This window comes from Symphalangus syndactylus, chromosome 18 (genome assembly GCF_028878055.3).
Source record: "Symphalangus syndactylus isolate Jambi chromosome 18, NHGRI_mSymSyn1-v2.1_pri, whole genome shotgun sequence".
Taxonomy (NCBI): Eukaryota; Metazoa; Chordata; class Mammalia; order Primates; family Hylobatidae; genus Symphalangus; species Symphalangus syndactylus.
The window spans coordinates 104,429,692-104,445,538 of NC_072440.2; the positions used below are offsets into that span (position 1 = coordinate 104,429,692).

The following is a 15,847-nucleotide window of genomic DNA, read 5'->3' on the forward strand; positions in this document are numbered from 1 at the left end:
ACTACTCAAATATTGCTGCTATAAATAGTCGTATGTCTTTTGTAAACATGTGTGTACATTTCTATTAATATATATGTAGAGGTAGAATTGCTAGGATGTAGGATGGATGGATGTTCAGTTTAACTAGATAATTTCAGTTTTCCAGTGTTTTCCAACGACATGCAAGCATAGCTGTACCAACTTACTCTTAAAAGTAGGTGAATTCTAGTTGCTCCAAACACAATACTTTGTTTTGTCTGTCTGTCATTTAAATTATAGACTTTCTCTTGTGTATATAGTGGTTTTAATTTGCATTTATCTAATAATTACTTAATTTGAGAAATTTTTAACATGCTTTTGGCTACTTAGATATTCCTTTTTGAGGTACCTACTTTGAGACGTCTGTCTTTTTTATTGATTTGTGTAAATTTTTATATGCTCTGGGTAGTCTTCTCAGATATGTGTCATGCAAATATCCTTTCTTATTCTGTGGCTTGACTTCTCCTAATGGTGTTTTTTGATATGCAGAGAATACTAACTTTATTGGAGTTCTATTTATGATTTTGTGTGTTATGACTAGCATTTTTTGTGTCTTGTATAAGGTCTGCCTACCCCAAGGTTATGAAGATGCTCTTGTATGTTTTCTTTAAAACGTTATTGTTTTACTTTTCACATGTAGATCTAAACTCTGTCTGGATTTTGTTTTTATGAGGGAGGGGTCAGGATTTATCCTCCACCTCAACTCTGTGTATCTAACTGACCCAGCACCATGCATTAAAAAGATGATTCTTTTGTCGTAGGAAGATTTTAATGCAAGGAAATAAAACCTAGCAAAATTTTGGAAAAGCCAGGGAACAAAGGACAGTGAAGTTATTGCTAAAGTTTTCAGCTTGCAACACTACAGCAGGAGCTGTGGAGGAGCTTGCCTGGGAGCTGCTGAGACCATCCCATCTGCTTCCTCCCCACACTGGTCTATGAGTCACCTGTGCTTCTTCCCACCATAGCTGCTGGAGAACATGGCATCCTAACATGGCCTCCTTCCTTTTCACGGAAGCCTATGGGGAAGGGATTCTAAGAGATGCCGTCCTAGGCTTTGTCTCTGAGACAAAGTGGTAGAGCAGACTCCAGGAGGTGGAGTTGATGCCAAAGTGCAAACATAGTTCACAGAGTCACTGAACATTCTTGCACCTGTGATGCAGAAATTAATTTTGAAGTTGGGTTAGATGGTCTCTAAGAACTTTCTATCTCAAACATTCATTAAAACATTAGATATTATAAATGCTTTCTTAATGAATTTTATTCATTCATTGAGGTATTGAACTAGGCCAAAAATATAAAAAGAAAAAGAAGGAAAAGCACTTTTATCAGAGGCACTTCGAATACCACTGAAGTAGGAGCATGCAAACAGATGACCCAGTGCAGGAAAATAATGGCTATGGCTGTAAGAATACACCGTGCAGCAGGTTATAGGCAAAGGTGTAGCCAGACCACCTGAGGGACGCTCCTGCAGTGTTACTGGAAGGCTGCGTAGAATCCTGCCTGTAGGAGCAGAGCAGGAATTGGGAGCCCCAGAGAAAGAACAGCAGGTGTACCCAGGGATGCCGTTGTAGTACCTGGGAAAATGTAAACTCAAGCTTTGTTTTCTTTTATCTTGAATTTCTTGAGGAAAACCACAGGTGCCTTCAAGGAAACAGATGGAAGTTGTAATCTGTTTTGTGTAACCAAAGCGTTAGGCAGTGTTTGTATGGCATTGGGCAAGTTACTTCCTCTCTGTGCTATGATCTCTTCTCTCAGTTAAATCTCCAGGATTCTTCCTGCATCTTGCAGTTTGGGCTCTGGAAGGTTCTTGAGTTTGTTCTTCCACTGCACTGTATTTGCAATTGCAAAAATTCAGGCATGCCGGGCTTACAAGTTAGAGACAAATGGCATCTAAACTCGCTTTCTCTTCTCTACAGGTTTCTTTCCAGAATCTTTGGACAATAGGTGGAGTGATGGCAGAAAGGGGAAGAATGGACATGGTGGGTGTCAGTCAATCACAGCATATTCAATGATTCCACATGGATTGGAGAGCGCTGAATCATGAGGAGGCTGGCAAAAGGGCCCTCTCCTCATGAGGTCTGGTTAATATCAGGAATTATTGCCTCAAACGCTGCAGGTGTGGATCGATCTCTTTCAGTCCCAGTAAATGGGGCTGCAACCGCCTTTGACAACCTCAAAGCTGCACAGTGCTCATGCCCTGGGGCAGACAATGATGTGGGGGAGTTGCTGATTTTAGGATAGAAAATTACAATGCTTATATAGTAAACAGCACCTGGAAGTTTACTAATGATTTTTACAATTAACAGCAGCAGTGCGGTCTGATTATTCATGCGTGCTTTCTGTGAAAGAAAAGAAAGGAAGCAGATGTTGAAAAAAGTCACATGGCTTAGATTTTATTGGGAGGGGAGATGCGGTGGTGAAAGAAGGATATATGAGTAGGAGCAGGAGGAAGGAAAGAGTATGAGGTAGAGAATTCTCACTGTTATTTTCTTCAGGCTGTAATATGCAAATCACGCTGTTTCAAATTTCAAAATTAACCTCAAGGTATGTTCTATATCATAAGAACTCTTTTCTACAGCACGTATGTTTAAAAGCTTATATATTTTGCAGTAGCTAGGCAATTTTATAAGTGCATTAGGTATCAATAAAACATATATGATTGGGCATTTTAAAAGTCTTTCTTTTTCTTTTTTTTTTTTTTTTTTGAAGCAGAGTCTTGCTCTGTTGCCCACGCTGGAGTGCAGTGACGCAATCTCGGCTCACTGCAACCTACACCTGCCAGGTTCAAGAGATTTTTGTGCCTCAGCCTCCTGAGTAGCTGGGACTACAGGCACCAGCCACCACATGCAGTTTTGTTTGTTTGTTTGTTTGTTTGTATTTCTAATACAGATGGGGTTTTGCCATGATGGCCAGGCTGGTCTTGAACTCCTGGCCTCAAGTGATCCACCTGCCCCAGCCTCCCAAAGGACTGGAATTACAGGCATAAGCCACCATGCCCAGCAGTTCCGTGTAGTCTTTAAATGTACCAACATTTTCTTGGTTGTTGAAAAATCTAATATTTTTTACATACAGTAATTAACCAATTATTGATGGGGAATTTGTATTATTTTAGATAGAAGAAATGTGCTTGAATAGATTTTTGCTTCTGTTAAATTTTTCATTAGGTAAAATTCTAAATGATGGGATCACCTGGTCACAGGAAAAGAGCAACAACAATCAAAGAAGGCTCTGGTTTCTTTTTATGCTATTGGACTGGAAAGTGCTCTCAGGAGCTGCTGCATGCTAAATGCAGCCCAGTCTCACCAATATCAGAGTGGGGGTCTCTGTGTGTTCACGTGCACATATATGTGTGCATGCAAATTTTTCTATCTATGCCTCGTATCACAAGATGGTTTTAAATCTATTATTTATTAGATTATTGGCCAAGAAAAATTTTTCTGTTTTTAAATTTATTGAATTTTCTCCCATGTATCAAGGGACCTTTCATATTTGCCTCATTTATCTACCATTGGAATCTTAACATTTTATTGAAAATGTCCTCAGGCAGTAAGTTCTACGAGGGCAAAGATGTATCTATATATACACAGAGATGAAGAGTGACTTGCCCCTCTTTTTGTCTATCTCTCTTTCCCTCCCTTTATTTTCTCTTTCTCTTTCTTTCTTTCTTTCTTTTTCTTTCTTTCTTTCTTTCTTTCTTTCTCTTTCTTTCTTTCTTTCTTTCTTCTTTCTTTCTTTCTTTCTTCTTTCTTCTTTCTTTCTTTCTTCTTTCTTCCTTCCTTTCTTCCTTTCTTTCTCTCTTTCTTTCTCTTTCTTTCTTCTTTCTTTCTTTCTCTTTCTTTCTTCTTTCTTCCTTTCTTTCTTCTTTCTTCCTTTCTCTTTCTTTTTTCCTTTCTTTCCTTCTCTCCTTTCTTTCTTTTTTCTTTTCTTTTCTTCTTTCTTTCTTTCTTTCTTTCTTTCTTTCTTTCTTCCTTCCTTCCTTCCTTCCTTCCTTCTTCCTTTTATTTCTTTCTTTCTTTTTTCTTCCTCTTTCTTTCTTCCTCTTTCTTTCTTTCCTTTTTTCTCCTTCCTTCCTTCCTTCCTTCCTCTTTTCTTCTTTGCTTCTTTCCTTTCCTTTTCTCTCCTCCTCTTTCTCCTCCTCCTTTCTCTCTCTCTTTCTCTTCACTCTCCACTCTTTCTTCAATGTTTCTGTTGCTGAGGACCTCAGTAGACGATAATGGCTGTATTTGAGATTCCTAATTAACAAACCAATATGGTTTAATTTTTCTTTAAATCTAGGTTCAACCTGGATCAGAAGCCAAGACCAATGCTGCACTTCGAAGGGATGACCAATAGTTCTGTGTTCCTGACCTATCTTACAATCTTTCTTTTCTATCCACAGGGGACTGTTTGGCTGATCACATCACTCTACAGCTGAACTTCTGCCACATTTGTGCACCCACATTAAAGATAAAAGTATGTATGAGAAATAGAGCCACTCAGAGCCCGTCTGCTACACACGATTTCAGCACCAGGACAAACAGCATGGTGACAATGGCTAATCACTGCTGTTTACCTTTATTTCTTCCTTAAAAGTTGAGACACATTAAGTCAGTGTTTACCGACATGCTATATCTCAGACTTGTCTCCAAGAAAGCTCAGTGGAGATTTTGTAGGTAAAGAGAGAAAATAATGTCTTGTATGTCTTTAGCAACATACGCACAATGCTTTTTAGTACTGTGGGCAGTTAAATGCATCTAGGAGTCTCAGTTCTTCATCTATAGGTTGTGGATGGTATAAAACACCTCACAGAATTCTTGGGTAGTTGGTCAGGCTGGTCTCGAACTCCTGACATCATGATCTGCCTGCCTCGGCCTCCCAAAGTGCTGGGATTACAGGCATGAGCCACCGCACCCGGCCAGTAGTAGAGTTCTTAAACCAACATCCCCCAAGGGTCTAAACACAGGCTCTACTAAGTTCTACTTCACCTACTGAATTTCCCGGGTGATGGGGGAAGCGCTGTCTTTGTTCATTCAGAGGAGTTAACATCTGGATATTCATAGGCACATACTTTTATCCCTCCCAAAATGTCAAAACTTATACAAATACAAAGATGATAATTAGAAATTGGTCTCCAGCCTTTTTGGACTTGGCTTCTCACTTGAGATAGAATCAGAAGATTCTGGAGATATTTTCTAATTGACATGAAATGCCTTTCTCATTTTCACTGTCCTCAATCCTGTAGGTTATAAATCTAAGCACTTCCTGTAGACAAATGCATTGACTTCTTCCAGCAGGCTTCCAAAGTGAGCATTCATTTCTGACATCCATATATACTAAGTTTCGCTGGGTTTTACCAGATTATCAAGAACACAGGAACAGTATGCACAAACAAAGAGACTGGCTGATATCATGATAGGACATTTTCTATTTGGTTCAAATTGGGTTGTTAAACCCTGCTTCAGTCTTATCAGGTAATGGACAGTGCTTACTTCTGAGCTGACAAACAAAATGTTTCTCTTTAATCTCTCAGGTTGGGGAGATAATGGAGAGGGAAGACAGCAATATGGGATTGGCTGGAAAGATGACAGACTGCATATGCACATCAAATAAATTCTGAACACAGCCGTCTATTCCCAAGGTAACTTAACTCCACCAGATATCATCTCACTGCTATCTGTCAATGATTACTCTGTCTAGTTTTAATATTGAAAGCAAGTTTTCACCTTCAGCAAAGCCATGCAATGTGACCAGCATGTGATCTAAGAATTCAAGGCTGTACCAGCTGTTCTGTAGACACCGAGTCCCACCAACCATGGCAGGAAGAGTGGGCCTTGGGTTGATATGGCTGCCAGCTCACCAATCCCTCCAAATGTTCTTCATGCTACTTCTTTCTAGGAATCTCTATTCCAGGCCCTTCATTCTGACCATCACCACCTGCATCTTGTATCCTGGATTCTTTTATTTTAAGAATTTTAAATAGTGCACTAGAGGTTGTAGAAGAGATACTTAAGATATGGGTGTCTTCACTCTATTCTTGAGAGGCCGTGCATGATACATGGAGGTCAATGACATCAGAACTTTATAAAGCCTGACATAAAGATTGTGGCGAGCCCTTAGCAGGAGAGAAGGTCATTGAGTCCCCATGGCTGCAGCAGAAGGTGGAAGAGGAACTGGATAGCAGCCTGGAGCTGGAGAGAATCATCACCCACATCCAGGGAGGGGTGGACTTGTTTTGTGTTGGTTGTTTAGTTTTGCTTTTATTCTCATGCTTCCCTGAATGGATCTCTGTCAGTGCTTTAACATCAACAGAGTAAGAATAAAACATGGGTCAGCCCTGTCTCAGCCCAAAGTGGGTGGGTGACGTTAACTTGGAACTAGACCACAGCATGGGTGGAGTCCTCAGCAAATGGTACAGCAGACTTGGCCAGCCTGACAGAGCCCCTGAGCCCCACCTCCACCAAGTGGGACATGTAATGACAGAGGGGTTGATAACCATGGGGACAGAGCAGTGCCTGGAAAGGAAATCCTAGAAAGCCCCATGGTGGGGAGAAGGCAGTAAGGAGAGTCCAGAACCTAGAATGTAACACTGGGAACTGTGTTCCCTGGAACAGCCCCAAACTTTCCTGGAAGAAAATAAACTAAAGGCATGCTTTTACTCCATCATCCAGCACACATTGTAAACAAAGCAGCTCTCTGGAATGGGGTGGTATTAGTCCATTCTCACACTGCTATGAAGAAATAGCTGAGACTAGCTAACTTATAAAGAAAAGAGGCTTAATTGACTCACAATTCCACATGGCTGGGGAGGCCTCAGGGAACTTACAATCATGGCAGCAGTCACCTCTTCACAGGGTGGCAGGAGAGAGAATGAGTCCCATGAGAATAAAAGATGACCTCACAGGAAATCCCTCTGGCCAAAGCACTATGAGAACCACTGAATAAACAGAAATATCAATACTTGAGGAATCAAAACTAACAGAATGTTATAGAATAAGAATATAAAATATGTATATTGTCTTCTGAAGGTTCACTGACAAATCATCTTGCAAAATGCAGCTTAATTGGAGATAAGACATACAAATTTACTTAATGCATATACACAGTAGCCTTCAGAATGAAGATGCAAAGATATAGAGGAAATTGTCAGTTTTTATGCTTAGGTTCAGCAAAGTATGCACAGCTGTATAGAAATATGATTGGACCAAAAGTATATGATCTAATGCTAATAAGCAGAGTGGGGACACCCAGCAAGCCCTGTCTATCTGGACTCTTCTTAGCCTCCCTGAGCCTGCATTCTTTCCTTCTGAGTATTGGGCAGGACCCTCTCTGGAATGGGGTGGTATTAGTCCATTCTCACACTGCTATGAAGAAATAGCTGAGACTAGCTAACTTATAAAGAAAAGAGGCTTAATTGACTCACAGTTCCACATGGCTGGGGAGGCCTCAGGGAACTTACAATCATGGCAGCAGTCACCTCTTCACAGGGTGGCAGGAGAGAGAATGAGTGCTGAGAGAAAGGGGAAGCCCCTTATAAAACCATCGTATCTCGTGAGAAATCACTCACTATCATGAGAATAGCATGGGGGAAACTGACCGCATGATTCAATTATATCCATCTGGTCCTGCCCTTGACATGTGGGGATTATTACAATGCAAGGACAGATTTGGGTGGGGACACAGAGCCAAACCATATTAGGGGTCTTATGATCTACAGTCAAACAAGGTAGGACAGATAATTTCTCTGTGGCCAGTTTTTACACAAAAAGGCAGAGACAACACTTACGTAATATTTCCAGGTTTTATGATTGACTTAGGGACAGAGGGGCTTTGGTTTCTATGATCTGCCTTGGGAAAGAGAGATTTTCATTTCTATGGCTGGCTAAGGACTGAGAGACAGAAGGTCAGGAGAAAGAGGAAAACTTTCACTGCTGAGGCTGCTGCTGAGGCCTTCTTTTTGGAGTGTTGTTTTTCTGAGCTCTAAATGTGTGTATGTGTGTGTATATATATATACACATATACAGATATCCTCAGAATAAAAAAGATATTGAAAACAAGAACAAGCATACATGAAGTCTTTGGGCATGACAAATGAAATTGATGAAATAAAGAGCTTAATGAATGGATATTTACAGATGAATAGATAATAGATAATAGATACAGCTGAAGAATCAATTTGTAAGTTGAATTTAAATAATGTCTTCCAGAATACATTCCAAAGCAATAAAGTAATATGATGATTGAGAAAACATTTAAAAGATATGGAAGATAGAAGTACTAACATTAATTTAATAAAAGTTCCAAAGGGGTCAGGCATGGGGGCTCACGCTTATAATCCCAGCACTTTGGGAGGCCAAGGCGGGCAGATCACCTGAGGCCCAGAATTTGAGACCAGCCTGGCCAACGTGGCGATACCCCATCTCTACTAAAAATTTAAAAATTAGCCGAGTGTGGTGGCACATGCCTGTATTACAAGCTACTTGGGAGGCTGAGGCAAAATAATCACCTGAACCCGGGAGGCGGAGGTTTCAGTGAGCCAATATCGGGCCATTGCACTCCAGCCTGGGTGACAGAGCGAGACTCCGTCTCAAAAAATATCATAAAAATTTTAAAAAGTTCCAAAGGCAAGAAATTAAAAGAAGGAAATATTGTCATATGTATTAGAATGTTTTCTATTATTTTTCACTTTTCATAGTGAGTATTTATTTGCTTATTTTCTTTTAGCATCTAGTTTGTCTATATCTTACTTTCGTACAAGTAAAAAAATCTTTGCTTTAAAAAAAAAGCACACAAAAACACACACCAGCTGATTAACAAATCCTTCAGCCCATGAAATGGAAATACTAAAATGTCAGCTAGATTTCTGACAAAAATGATCCCGAAGTTAGAGAGAAGATGGTAATAGATAAAATGGACTATGAAAATTGGAAAATGATAGTAAATTAAGCAAATTACTAAACCTAACGTATAGTAACACTGTAAGAACTATCTGCCAATAAAATGGAAATCTCATTGATAATAGATGGATTTCTGATATGCCAAATTCAGTATATATGCATGTATGTATATATGTATGCTCAATACAAATTTATTTATATATGTATATATACACACATAAATATGTGTGTATATGTACAGACTGGTAACCATGAAAGAAAATTAAATATTAATGATATAATTGTCTATAGGTAGCTATGTAATTTTAAACTTCCAGGAAACAGGTAATCCCTATCTGATGGAACTTGTCCCATACAATATAAAAAGTGAAGTCATCTCAAAACACTTCATGAGGCTTCACACTTTATAAGATTGATTCTAAAATTGGACGAAGATATTATAAGAGCAAAAATAATCACTTTTACTTATATATGTAGATTTAAGATCCTAAATAAAAATTAATTTACTAATTTAATGACAGCATGGAAAATAGTATCTCACAATCAAGCAGCATTCATAACAGAGATTCAAGGACAGTTCAGCCTCAGAAAATATAATTATTCAATATATCATATAATGAAAAGTAGAAAAAATCCAAATAATTATCTTAATGGAAATGGATACAGAAAAAAGCATAAGACAACTTCAATACCAATTTATCATTTTTAAAAAACCAGTGCCATTAGAATACTAGAAAGGGAAGATAGATCTTGTAGTTTGTTGAAAGTTATTTATCAAAACCCTACATCCAATATTATATTGAACTGGCAAATTTTAATCACATTCTCTTTAGGCACATGATAACGAAAACAACCATTATATGTGTAAGTGTTCAACATCTGGTCTGTGAATGGCAGTCAACTGAATGAGTCAAAGCATTAAGAAAAGAAAAAGAAATGCACATAGAGACTATAAGAGCAGTGACATTGTCATTAGTTGCACATAATGTGATTATTTCAACAGAAATTATCAAGAGGGGATGGGTAATCCAGAGGAGCCATTAATACTATCATGAGGTTTAGTGAGATTGCCAGAGAGATAACCAATAAGTAAAAACCATCAGTGTTCTTCCACACTAGCTAGAAATTTGACCACCAGAAAATGTTAGACAAAATGGCAATAGAAATACCATTTATAATAGCAACAAAAATACGGTATTTAAGAATGATAAAACAACAATATAAAATACCTTTATTAGAATAAAACAAACTCTAAGAACAAAAAAAGGAGCTCTGTACAAGAGCTGACTGATTGGATGAGTTAACTTCAGCACTTTGAATTTGCCTTTGGGTCTCCGTGGTTTCTGAGGCGGAATCAGCTTTGAGTCTTATTGAGGATCCTCATAGGTGATGAGTTCTCTGGACCTAAGGCTTTGAGGCAGCTCCAATCCTGTTCTGCCTCCTGCCGGGTTTTCATTATGAGGGTGGGATGTTGGTTTTAAGGCCCCTGCAGAGATGGAGAAAGAAGGAAGGCAATTGGGCAAGTTCAAATCCCTCAAAGCTTGCTGTTCTTACTGAGATTCTGTCACCTTTCTTGAATAAATGCAACCTGAATTGCTTCAAGTCTCTGGCTAATTTCCAGAGTTCTGAAAAGGTTGATTCAGACCATTTTTCCCCAGGATTTTGTTTCCATAGAGAAAGGAATTCTCAAAAGTCCTCACTTTGCCATTTTTGCTGCTGCTACCTGTTGGATGAGTTAATTTTATGAATAATCAGTTTTGCTAAATTCCATTAATCAATTCAATACAATTCTAAGCAATTTCTCAGTAGCAGGTTTTGGCAAATTGGAAAACCAATTCAAAATACATTCAATAGTTAAGAAACTTTGGAAATGAAGAAAAGAGATGGGGGAATAGCCCTACCAGATAATAGGACATGTTTCCAAACATTTGTCAAACAAATAGTATTTTAGAACAGAAATTGACATACAAGCCAGGAACAGATGGAGAAACCTGCAAACTTGATGTGTAGTGAAGTAGTGAAAGCACAGAGGCTCAGGAAATGTATTGGGAAACCTGGGTCTAAAGTTTGAAAATTAAAAGTAGGTCCCCAACTCATAACACCTCAAAAATCAACTCCAAATGGAACAAAATCCTAAATGTAAAATGTAAAGATTTAAAACTTATGAAAATGAGGAAGAACATCACTGAGATGAGGGAAGACTATCAGTAGGATTTCAAAAGCACAAACCAAAAAGGAAAACTTAATAAAGTGATAAATGTAAATAAAGGATAGCTGTAAATATGATTACCTCTAAATTAAAAATATGTATTTAACCAAGAATGTCAGAGACAAACATGGAAGAAGGGACACTAATGAAAGACAGTTATAAAATCTTAAATTTTCAAAAAAATTCACATCTAGAATACATAGGAGCTCACATAAATCAGGAAGGAAAGGAAAACACAACAGAAAAATGGGCAATGAGTATGAACAGTCAATTTATAGACCTTGAAATATTAGTGATTAATAAATATGTAAAAGAAACGCAAATTCATGAGCAATGAGAAGGATACTGATTTTGAAAAGCACATGAGGTCATTTATTATAGCTTCGTGTAAGGTAGACATCATGACATATGTGTAATATGAGATGCTATTCAATGACCTGAGTATGTAAAAATTGAAAAAACATAACATTGTATCAAAAGTTTTTAAAAGACTTTTATTTTATGTTTAGGGTGAACACAAGTCTTAGTTTGGCAAGGATCGTCCCAGTTTTTGACTGTTATCTCAGAGTGAATATTACTAGGTGCCCATTTCACTCTCAACATTCCCTGGAAAATCAGTTATATGCCCACTGTACTTGCTGCACAAGACCATTAATTTAAATTTAAAAACACAAAGCCTTCACACTCATTTTCCAAAGAATACATTGGTTTTATGTACATAAGGCCCAAAGACAAACAAATGGACAAAAAGTATGTGTCGGGGTGGAGGGGAGGGTGCAAGGGATATTTAAGAATAACGTAAGGAATCTGGGACTTGGCGCTCAGGTTAGAATTTAGGAATTTCCTACGACCCCTTCTTTCCACAGTCAACAATTAATTTCCAGATTTATGTAAGGGCCACCCATGCTTTCCTGGATAAACCTGAGAAAAGCAATGCTTTTGGAGGACAAAATGGAGTCCTCAGAGGAGTCAAATAAATCCCTCTGTAATGGTACGCAGCCTCTGTCTAGGATGCAAACCAATCTCAGACGTTAATCAGAAGTCTCAGCTGTATAAACCAAAGTTACAGGATGTTAAACTCAGGAAATCTCATTTTACACTAAACAAACAAGGAAAGGGGGTCTAATTGGGCTCCTCTGCAATCAGATCCTATTGCCTTCTTGGGCTCACCAAGCTGTGCTGAGGGATGGTCTGGGGGAGCTCATGCAGCCTTGGGCCGTATGTCTCTTCCTTTACAGGTTTGGACAAAACAAGGGAAGGAATGTGGAACAGAAGTTTCAAAGACCTCTATGGAAAGATAAAGCTCTCAGAGGTATCAACCTCATATGAAAGGGTCTTTTAAAAGGTCATTTTATTAAAGCTATGGAGAAGAAATAACCTTTGGAAATGGCAGTTTTTCATTAGATGGAATATTTGTTTTCCCTTGATTTTATACAGTCTACAGTGTACTTTGATTCCTTAACTTATTTAATTGTCAGAACAGCCCTATGAGATAAGTAGGATTAGCATTTCCACCCTTGTAGGAGAGCTGGTATGTCAACCCTTGTCTCCTGGACATGAAAATCCATGTTCCTAATTATTATATCAGGATTTGGTCAGGAATACAGGAGCAACTCCAAGTATTGTAAGTAAGGGAAAGTGAGGCTCAAATCTTTTATCAAAAAATAGAACAGAAAATAAAGAAGCACGAATTACAAGCAAATACCTTGTTAAATGGGATTTTTGTAAGCATTGCATCACCTCCTCTATCTTTGCAGGTGTCTGGTCTTTTGCAATAGACTGCAGGAGGGGCAACCTTGTGTTCTCTATATTGTGCCTTTTCCTAGGATCTCAAAAAAACTACGTTTCCCAGCCTTCCTTGCAGTTAGGTTGGGGCCATATAACTCAGTTCTGTTCAGTGGAATGAGAGGGGAAATGATGTCTATCACTTTCAGGCCTGCACTTCCTCTACCATCTTTTTCTTCTACCACTGAACCCTTGGATTCCAGATTTTCCAGATGCCACGGCTACAAGATGGAGGAGAGCCACTTGACCTGTAGGGACTTTGAGTGAAAATAAATAAACCTTTATTGTGTTAAGCCATGCAGATATGGTAGTTGTTATAGCAGCTAGCTGGTGTTAATTACCCTCTTAAAGGGATGCCAAGACATTGGTATATTTTATCTTGCTTGAGAACAATAGACAGCTGTCAGTCTATTTCCTCTGCTTCCCATAAATAGGAAGAGATCAACACCTGGTAATATTATTGGGTTCCTGACTAGCTTATGGAGTCCTTGTGGGCAGGGATGTTGTAAAACTTCATTTCGTAGCCTTCTTTTCTTCTATTAGGTTGGTGCAAAAGTGATTGCTGTTTTACCTTAGGCAAAAACCGCAATTACTTTTGCACCAACCTAATAGGCTAGTACCTGACACATTGAGGGTAGGCAGTAAATGAATCTACAGGGACTAATGAATGATTTGATGAGCCATGATTTTGATGTATTATCATTCAATGCAGACTGAAAGTTTTTAATTATTTGAATGGTAAATAAGACTTAACTTGTTGTTTTGCTAAAAAATGATAAGCAACTAAAAGGAGGACTATAATCTCATTTGTACTAAAAATGTAAGCTTATTTGAGTTTTATTACGTTTAACATTTTTCTTACTGATTACCACAATAATGAGGAATCATTTGTGCCAATCAAAATCAGTATGGCCTCCACACACAGGGAGCTCTGATCACTGGCTATACTTCTGATAAATCTGAGACGCTCTGTGCTCAGCAGTGCTCAAGGTTCTGTCAACACGAATATCTCCTTACCCCATGGAACCAAAGGAAACCAATGATGTTCCTGACATCTACAAGAGTGCCTCTGAAATGGGTTAACTGTAAAAAATTTTAAATATGTGTCTTGTCTTTTATAATTCAATTGGTGTTTGGATTTAAAGTTAATTATCTGGGCCGGGCGCGATGGCTCACGCTTGTAATCCCAGCACTTTGGGAGGCCGAGGCGGGCGGATCACGAGTTCAGGAGATCGAGACCACGGTGAAACCCCGTCTCTACTAAAAATACAAAAAAAAAAAATTAGCCGGGCGTGGTGGCGGGCGCCTGTAGTCCCAGCTACTCGGAGAGGCTGAGACAGGAGAATGGTGTGAACCCGGGAGGCGGAGCTTGCAGTGAGCCGAGATTGCGCCACTGCACTCCAGCCTGGGCGACAGAGCGAGACTCCGTCTCAAAGAAAAAAAAAAAAAGTTAATTATCTGATTTCCTAAACTAACTTCTCTGCGCATTTTTCTCCCTCTGATTTTGAACATTCCTAAAGATTGGTTGGCCTACAGTATCTAAGTGGTCTATAATGTAAGTTGGAAGGCTGTGATGCAAAATGGAACTGGAGTGGTTTAATCCCTCCTCTTAGTGACCTAAGCTATTTAGAGGACATGAAGAAATGCTTGAAACGCTTTTAATTAACCAAATAGCTGTTGGAAAGCCATGTAGCCCACTGCCTGCCAGAAGCTGTCATAGCTCAACTATTTCAGGGTTTCTTTCACACAAACAAGACTGATTAAAAGTGACCAAAGTTATGTAATTGCCATTGTCTTATTCATAACTATAAAGGTTTTCTCAGAGAAGCCACTGAGTCTGCTCATTTCCACAGTTATTGGTTGCTTCTCCCTGGCCGTGGAGATTCAGCCCCTAACTGGTGTCTGGAAGGAACAGTCAGGGAAGCTTCTGCTGAATGATGTGTGCTGTGTGCCGTGTTCTATGTGCCACGTGCTGTGCTCTGTGTGCTCCTGCTACACTGGCAGGCAGGGAGGTGATAGTAGGGAGGAGATGGGCCTGGGGTAAGGAGGAGGCTGAAGGAGAAATGGCCAAGTGGGTACATTCATTATCTGCCCTTCTGGAGCAATCGTAGACTCTAAGAAGAAATTATTAAGGAGCAGGCATTTGACTGCCATTTGAGTCTCATTTGTACTTTTAAAAACGGTTATGAATAGTAATAATGAAAAATAGAAATGTTTAGGAATATAATAGTGCTAAAGACTGTCCATTCAATCTTGTCCTTTTAGATATTTGTAACCCCAATGACCTGCTGCTGATGGACAATCAAACCACAGCGACTGGGAAATCATTTCATCATTCCGTAAAGATCTGCTGAGCCCCTCTAGGTGCTGAGGACTATGGAAGGAGGCCACAGGCAGGGGAGATGGTCTTTGCCCTTAATTGCTCAAGAATGAAGTGGGTGCAATCCTGGAACTCACAGTTGTGCGGGGGCAGTTTTCAGATATGACAGGCCTGCTTTCCTGAGGTATGACTCAGCCCAGAATAAATATTTGTGCTGCATCTAAGGGTTTTACCATTAGAAGTTCTGTTCATTGTTTTCACTGATGCCCAAATGACCAAAAGTGAATATAAGGGTTTGACTTGTCTTTTATTAAATCCAGATTTGCCTTTCCAACCAAATAATAGAGGCTTGAAGCTAGTATAATGTTTAGGTGAACATAAAACATGGAACTACCACAGGCAATGATATCTAGTCCTGAGAGTTTGTATTTATCAAAGCTTTGAGCCCAAAAGGGAAAAGGAATCAGAAGTCTCCCACCAGCAAAAATCTGGTGCTGTCTCCTGAGCACTTCTGGCTACACTGCACCTTCCTAGGTGAGAAATGCTCTTTCTCTCCATGGGGCTGGGTACCACTCTCCATGTCTTGAAGGCTTCTCTCCCTAAAGTTTGACAATGGAGAAGGGCACAGCCTCTTGTTCCTCC

The 15,847-nt window shown here is 39.2% G+C and overlaps 1 long non-coding RNA gene across 1 annotated transcript; it reads left to right on the forward strand.

Moving 5' to 3' along the window:
• Positions 1 to 1,985: 1,985 nt before the first annotated feature.
• On the forward strand, positions 1,986 to 15,389 carry LOC129468586 (uncharacterized). The gene is made up of 6 exons (XR_008652713.2): positions 1,986 to 2,134; positions 4,294 to 4,470; positions 5,528 to 5,635; positions 12,339 to 12,412; positions 14,406 to 14,440; positions 15,151 to 15,389. It is a non-coding gene; the product is annotated as an uncharacterized lncRNA (long non-coding RNA).
• The last annotated feature ends 458 nt before the right edge of the window (positions 15,390 to 15,847 follow it).